This window comes from Eubalaena glacialis, chromosome 16, assembly GCF_028564815.1.
Source record: "Eubalaena glacialis isolate mEubGla1 chromosome 16, mEubGla1.1.hap2.+ XY, whole genome shotgun sequence".
Lineage (NCBI taxonomy): Eukaryota > Metazoa > Chordata > Mammalia > Artiodactyla > Balaenidae > Eubalaena > Eubalaena glacialis.
Window position 1 is genome coordinate 18,688,346 of NC_083731.1, and position 8,274 is coordinate 18,696,619.

Here is an 8,274-nt window from a genome sequence, read left to right on the forward strand (position 1 = left end):
CAGCTCAAAGATAAAAAGAAACACAGATATCCTTATTACTCTCCAGAATGCGTGGCACTAGAAAATGGGCAGGAATCAGAAGATGCTGGACAAATTCAGCCTCTAGCACTTTCCCACTGTGTGTAATCTTGGGTAACTCACTGCCTGGGTAGCCTACCTGTCTCTGTCTCTCTGTCTGCATGTCTGTCTCTCTTTCTCTGTAATTCTAATATTTTTTCCCCAGTTTTATTGAGAAATCGCTGACATACATCACTGTATAAGTTTAAGGTGTATAGCATGATGGTTCGATTTGCATATATTGTAAAATGATCACCACAATAGGTTCAATTAACATCCATCATCTCATATAGATACAAAAAGAAAAGAAAATTTTCTCCTTGTGACGAGCACTCAGGATCTACTCTTTTAACAACGTTCCTGTACAACGTGCAGCAGCGTTAACTATAGTCCTCATGCTGCATGTTACATCCCTAGTACTTATTTATCTTGTATCTGGAAGTCTGTTCCTTTTGACCACTTTCCTGAAATTCCCCCTCATCTATCTCTTCCCCTCCAAAATTTAAAGTAATGGGATATTAACTCCTGCCTTTCTAAAGTGATTATAAGCCTTACTTCACCAGATTTTCAGAGTGGCCCAAATGAGAAGCTATATATGGAAACACAGTTAAATACATGCCTTCATGATCAAATAGCATGATTTCATTACAAACGATACACTTATTCCTATCAGTTTTTTCTAACCATTAAAATTCTTGGAAGTCGCCTTTTGAAATGATATTTTTGTGACCACGTTCTGTGCTTCAATAAAGAATCAATCTCATTATGTTACAGCTGCACTTCCTTTTTGGTCAGAACACCTTTCCTTGGTTTAATCACCCACTTTACTCAACAGCTTCAAAATTACCTTTGATTTTTTTCAAAAAGTTCACACCCTCAAAGAAGTGAACATTTGCCATTACCGAAGATATTCAAAAGAAATTCCCCACATTTTCATTTTGACTTTTTAGTATAAATAATATATACATGTAGGTAGCTCCATAAATCCTAAGTGTAAAGCTCCATGAATTTTCACAGAATGAACACGCCAGTTAGTCACAGCCCAGTTTCCATGTCAGAAAATAGAACTTTGTTAGCATCCCAAAGCCCCCTTTTTGCCCTCTTACAGTCTTTAGCAATTCTTTTCTTCCCCTATCCTGATAGCTATTAACATAATTTATATAGATGAACTTTATATACACAGGGTCACAAAATATGCATACTTCTGTGTTATTTACTCAAAATTGATAACTATCCAAGTTGCATGTATCTACAGTTCATTCATTTTCACATGATGATATATTGAATGAATATTATGAATATGGCACCATTATCTACTGTAATGGTTTGATGATCATTTGAAGGGAATGTCAACCAATTTGGGACTATTTCAAATAGTGTTGCCGTAAACATTTCTGTACATGTGTTTTTTATGTATGCATTTCTCTTGAGTACATTCTTAGGAGTGGAATTGCTGCTTCGATGGACATGCATTTTTTCAGTTTCATTTGATACTACCTGTTTTCAAAACCGATGGTACCAATTTGGACTTTTATGATTGGTATCTAAAAATTCCACTTCCTCCCTCCCTCCCTCCTTTCCTTCTCCCTCTCTTTCTTTCTTTCTTTCTTTCTTTTTCTTTCTTTCTTTCTTTATGAATTACTCAATTTCCAAACATAAGGTGGTTTTACAGTGATTTGACTGTTACTGATTTCATTATACTGGAGAAGATACTCTGTCTGATTAAATTCCTTTGAAATTTGTCGCAGCTTGCTTTCTAAAACTGCATACAGTTTTGATAACTACTCAATGTTTATTTGAAAAAGAATGTACATTCTGCAGTTCTTGGTGCTTTGTCATATATTAAGTCAATTAGGTCAAGAGTGTTAGAATAATTGTTCAAATCTTTTAGAACCTTAATAATTTTTTTGTCTGATTTCTCTTTCCATTACTGAGACAGGTATTTAAAATCTCTCACTATGACCTTTCTACCTCTCTTTATATTCTGGCAATTTTTACACTATATATTTTGCAGGTATATATTATTAAGTGCATACAAATTTAGAGTTGTTTTATCTTCTTTGTGGAGGAATGTGAAAGAATATCTCTTTTTATGTCTAGCAATGCTTCTTTCCTTAAATTCTACTTTGATATTAATTTATATATGCTAGTTTTATTTGAATTTGTGTTTGCATGAAATATCTTTTTCTCAAGCTTTTGCTTGCAGCCTTTCTTTGTCTTTTCATGTGTCTTTGTTAATGTGTCTTTTAAGCAACATTTAATTTGGATTTCAAAAAACCCAGTCTGGTAGTTTTTAAAAACATTTAGAGTATTTAGTCCACTTATCTTTATGCATGGGTTTTTGTTGTTTGTTTGCTTTCAATTTTTTATTGAAGTGAAATTTACATACAGTGAGGTGTATCTTAAATGTATAACATGATGAGTTCTTACAAATGTATACACACATGTAAGCAACACCTCAATCAAATATAGAACTTTCTCGTATCCCCAGAAAGTTCTGTTGGCCACATTACGGGCAATCTCCACTCCACTCTCATAGACAATCATTGTTCTCAGCTCTAATACCATAAATGAAATTAGATATGTAGTTCATATAAATGAATGATACAGCATGTAAGCTTTGCTCCACGTGAAACACCTGAGACGTGCTTAGCATGTATCAGCAACATATTCTTTTTTATTGCTGAGTAGTATAACATCGTATGACTGTTCTTCTGTCAACATAGAATTGACTTGTTTCCATTTTTGCATACTATGTATAAAGTTCTTATAAGCATTTGTATGTGTATACATTTCTGCCTCTCTTGGGAGAAATACAAAGGGTTGATATTTCTGGGTCATAGGATAGATGTACATTTAATTTTTTTTTTTTAATTTATTTAATTAATTTATTTATTTTTGGCTGCATTGGGTTTTCGTTGCTGCACGCGGGCTTTCTCTAGTTGCAGCGGGGGGGGGCTACTCTTCGTTGCGGTGCGCAGGCTTCTCATTGCGGTGGCTTCTCTTGTTGTGGAGCATGGGCTCTGGGCACGCAGGCTTCAGTAGTTGTGGCACACAGGCTCTAGAGCACAGGCTCAGTAGTTGTGGTGCACGGGCTTAGTTGCTCCGCGGCATGTGGGATCTTCCCGGACCCGGGCTCGAACCTGTGTCCCCTGCATTGGCAGGTGGATTCTTAACCACTGAGCCACCAGGGAAGCCCTGTACATTTAATTTTGTCAGAAGTTGTCAAAAAGTTTTGCAAAGCCATTAAATTGCTTTACCCTTTTACTAGGCCACTTATATGCGATGTAATCATTGATACATTTGACATTAAATCTATTATCTCACTCTGTTTTCCATTTGTTCTGCTTGTTCTAAGTTTCTTTTTTGTGGGTTTTTTTTTTTTTTTTTTGCATCCTTTAAATTTCATAAAATATTTTTATGGTTACATTTTCCTTCCTTTAGCTTTTTAGTTACACATTAATTAATTATATTAGAAATCATAACATCAATCCTTGACCTATAAGAGTCTAATATAAATGGAATCTTTATTACTTCTTAGACTATATGAGGATCTTAGAACACTTTAATAGCATTTATTGCCATGCCTTGCCTTTTGAATTATTGTTGTCATGCATTTTAATTCTATAAATACTTTTTACCACATAGTGTGAAATTATAATTATTTTCAGTTTATATTTATTTATTTAGACATACATATTTAAGATTTCATAGCTTTTTATTCTTTCCTGCATTTCTGTGCTTCTAATTTTCCTTTTGCTTGAAAAAATACTTGTAATATTTCTTTTATGCAAATCTGTTGGCAACAATTGCTATAATTTTAGTTTGTCTAAAAATGTCTTTATTTGTCTTCATTTTAGAAGAATATTTTTACTGACTATACATTTCTAAGCTGGTAGGTTTTTTTCTTTTTTCTTAAAAGATGTAATTGCACTGTTTTCTGGCTTCATTTATTTCTATTGAGTTATTATTATAAGGGTCATCTTGCTCCTTGAAAATAAAAGCTTGTAAGTTTTCTCTAGATGTTTTGAAGGTTATCTCTTTTCTTTTTTTCTTTTTTTTTTGGTCACATTTTGGTGATTTGCCTAGGTGTGTTTTTCTTCGTATTTATCATACTTGAGGTTCATATTGCCTTTTGAATCTGAGGCTTGATATTTTTTATTTATTTTAAAGAATTCTTGGCTATTGTATCTTCAAATATGAATTCTCTCTCTTTTGCTCTTGTTTTCCCCTTTGGGACTCTAATCACACATATACTAGATTTTGACATCTTGTCCAATATTCTCCTAGTCTCTTTTCTCTCTTTTCTAGCTTTGTTCTCTCTATACTTCAATCTGGATATTTTTTCCTTGGATCCATTTTCCAGGTCATTTTCCTTCCTTCAGTTGTGTCTAACCTATTATTATGCCTATCTATTGCATCCTTAATTTCACTTTATCTAATTTTTAGTTCTAGAGAGCTCATTTGATTCCTCCTTTGAATAGATTACAATTTTCTTATAGTCTTAGTCTATTCAGGCTGCTATAACAAAATACTATACACTGGGTTGCTTGTAAACAACAGGGATTTATTCCTTACAGTTCGTGAGACTGGGAAGTCCAAGATCAAGGTGCTGGCATATTTAGTATCTGGTAAGTTCACACTTCCTAGTTCATAGATGACCATCTTCTCACTGTGTCCTCACATAGTGGAATGGTCAAGGGAGCTCTCCGGCATCTTTTTTATAAGGGCATGAATCCCATTCATTCAGGCTCCACCCTCATGACCTAATCCCTTCCCAAAGGTCCTATCTCCTTATATCATCATACTGGGGATTAGCTTTCAACATATGCACCTTGGGAGGATGTAAACATTCAGTCTATAGGACTAATGATATTCTTCATTTTTTCAAATATTTTCTTGACCTATTGTAAAGTCTGTACCCCATAATTCCATTATCTATCTTATATCTGCCTCTGTCACCTATTTTCTCTATACATCTGATCTCAGATTTTTTGGTTCTCTTCTCTGTGTTTACTTTCTCTCCATGATCTTGGCCCCTCAGTTCCTGGACTCCAATTTTTCTCCCCCCAGCCCTGTGAGACTGTAGAAAACTCTGCTTATCTTTTCTGACCCTTCATACCCACATTCTCCTCAATTTGTCAGCCTTTATATCTGTGCTGTTTGGGAAGGGCAGAGAGCTCAAGGGAAAACTGACATAAAATGGAGGCTCATCTCAATGAGTGTCTCTTCCGCTTGGGATCTTGACCCCTTAAGACTGGCTGCCCCGATTGCTCTCCAAAACCTTCACGCAAATTCTTAAAAAGTATTTTGTCAAGCTTGTCAAGTTGTTCTTGGTGGGAAGACCAGTCTACACTAGTCTGCAATAGCTTGAGTTATTCACCTTCAGTGTTTCTGGCAAAGCCACATGACCTACTAGCTATAGAAACTCTGAGGCTGTGCAATAGTCCAAAAGCCCTTTTAGCTTCAGGGCAGAGGCAAACTGCCATCAAGGAAAGCCTGGCCAGCTGTTCTTCCAAGTCAGCCATAAGCAAAGCTCAGAGAAAATCAAAGAAGTAGGTCCTTGGCTATCCCAACCCCTTTAGAAAAAGTAGATACTTGACAAACTCTGCTCTGAGGAGCAGCTCTGAACTATGCATGGAAATTTCAAAATGTCCGAATTTTCACAATACTTTTGTCTGATTGTTATACTATAGAAATATTATAAAACATGAGGCACTACCCTCTCACCTACAGAGAGAAGTGGAGACTGATACGATCATTCCATCAACTTGGGCTGTGTCTATGCTATTAGTTGAAATATCTTAATCATCAAATCCCCTTCCTCTCTCCCAAATACACACAACACCCCTTCTAAAATGCTCTAAAATTCATATGTGTAAATTTAAATATAGGGTACATCAAGAGGAATACCACAAACACTAATTTGAAAAGATATATGCACCCCGATGATCATAGCAGCATTATTTACAAAAGCCAAGACATGGAAGCAACTTAAGTGCCCATCAACAGATGAATGGATAAAGAAGATGTGTTGTGACCATTGTAAAGCAATTATACTTCAATAAAGATGTTTAAAAAAAAAAAAAAAGATGTGTTGTGTATATATATACACAAGGGAATATTAGCCATAAGAAGAATGAAATTCTGCCATTTAAGCAATGTGGATGGACCTAGAAAATATTATGCTTAATGAAATAAGACAGAGAAGGACAAATGCTGTATGATATCATTTATATGTGGAATCTAAAAAATAATAGAAATGAATGTATATGCAAAACAGAAATAGACTCACAGATATAGAAAACAAACTTACAGTTACCAAAGGGGAGAGGGAAAGGGGGAAGGGACAAATTAGGGGTATGAGATTGATACAATAATAAGCAACAAGGATATACTGTATAGCACAGGAAATTATAGCCATTGTCTTATAATAACTTATAATGGAATATAATCTGCAAAAATACTGAATCACTGTGGGGTACACCTGAAACTAGTATAATATTGTAAATCAACTATACTTCAAAAAAAAGAGAAATACCACAAACTTCTGTTTCAACTTTAATTGGACTAAAATACTGCAAGAATTACTTTTTATTCTCTGAGGTTTTTTTTAAAGAAAAAGCAAAAATAGAATTTGAATGACTAAACACTAAATATACAATTAACAAAATTGTTGATTTATTACTGTAATAAATCAGAGTAACAGAATTAGAAAATAAGTTTATAAAGACAAATATTGTTCACTAATTTCCTTTCAGTTACAATGAATTTCATCCCTTACTATCTTAATGTATTCTAACTTCTGGATTTCTCATTTTGCTGGATTATTGAGATTAACCTCAAAATCCTTAGAAAAAGAAAATGAACAGCAAAAGCAACATTTAAAATACTGTGAACCTTTTAACCATTAAATATACTTTTGAAACTAGCATTTACCAACATTTCAGTGTCTACTGTTTACCTAACAACTGTATAATAATGCATTTCTGCCCAAGTAATTTTATCCTTTCCTTCTTTTTAAAAATCAAGTCCTATTTTAATTGTGGTAGAGGATTTTACTATTTAAACAATCCTGTAATAAAAGCATGAGGAAAAAGAATTTCTTTGATAAAGTCAGCTCTTCCTTTTTGTTTATGTTTTTCCAAGTTTGGAATATCTATTATTAAATTGAAAAAAATGAAGCAGAGCTATTTTTGAGCAGGTATAAATTTTAAGTAATTCTGAAACCCTATTCAAGAATTGAATTATATTTGAAGTAATATGACAGATTTTGAAAACACAATTAGAGCCTTTGATATTAATGAATGCATATTTAGCTAAATTAACATTTATGGGTTGGTTGTCAAGAGAGCTATTTCCTAGGAGGGACATCTGTCTCCCTGTGGTTCCCCCTATTGAGAGGCCATCTTCAAGACAACATTTTCCCCTTAAAGGTTGCAGTAATGTGAATTCATTTTTAATCATAAGGTTAAACGTAGTCTTATGCGTTCTCTAAGTTCTCATTCTCTTTATTTGCTTTCCTTTGGTAGTTGTCTAAAGCCAGAATCCTGCAGCTTATTCAGAAATGTTTAAGCCAGACTGCCAAACATCTCTTCCTGCAGCTTTTGAAAAACCATTTCTCAGATGTATAGGAATTCTTGTTTGTCGAAAATCTGCATGAATCTAAAATTAAACACAACAACAGAAATTCATGTTGAAAAGAATTTGTAAAGAAGGAAACCATGGCAACAGAATCATTTATTTTTAAACCGCACCAGCCCTTATCTCTACCTTCACCCCAAAACTAAGCGCACTTAAGCCATAGCTTTCTCCATGCTGCTTTATTCCCATTGTAATTCGGCAACAGTCAAATATAGCCACAGGAATTGTTATATTTATATTAGTAAGTACTGTGCAAGCCAGGCTTCTTCATGTTTACTCACTCACATTATCCTGCAAATGGCCTTGGAGGAACCTGCGTGGTTGTCAAGGGGAAGCTCAGGTAATGCATCCTTCAGGGGCAACACCAATATTAATGCCAAGGACAGGCTCTTTAGTGGGGAGATTATAATTACTCAGGGATTCGACATCTTATCAGAAGTGGGCTGACCATGCTGGGCAAGAGCAGATGTAACTGCAGCAAATTCCAACATGGTTTCCCTTGGCTCCCAGGGACCCTGTCTGTGCACAGTATCTAGAAAGCTCTGTTCCTGCTATACCACTGCCTTTTATATC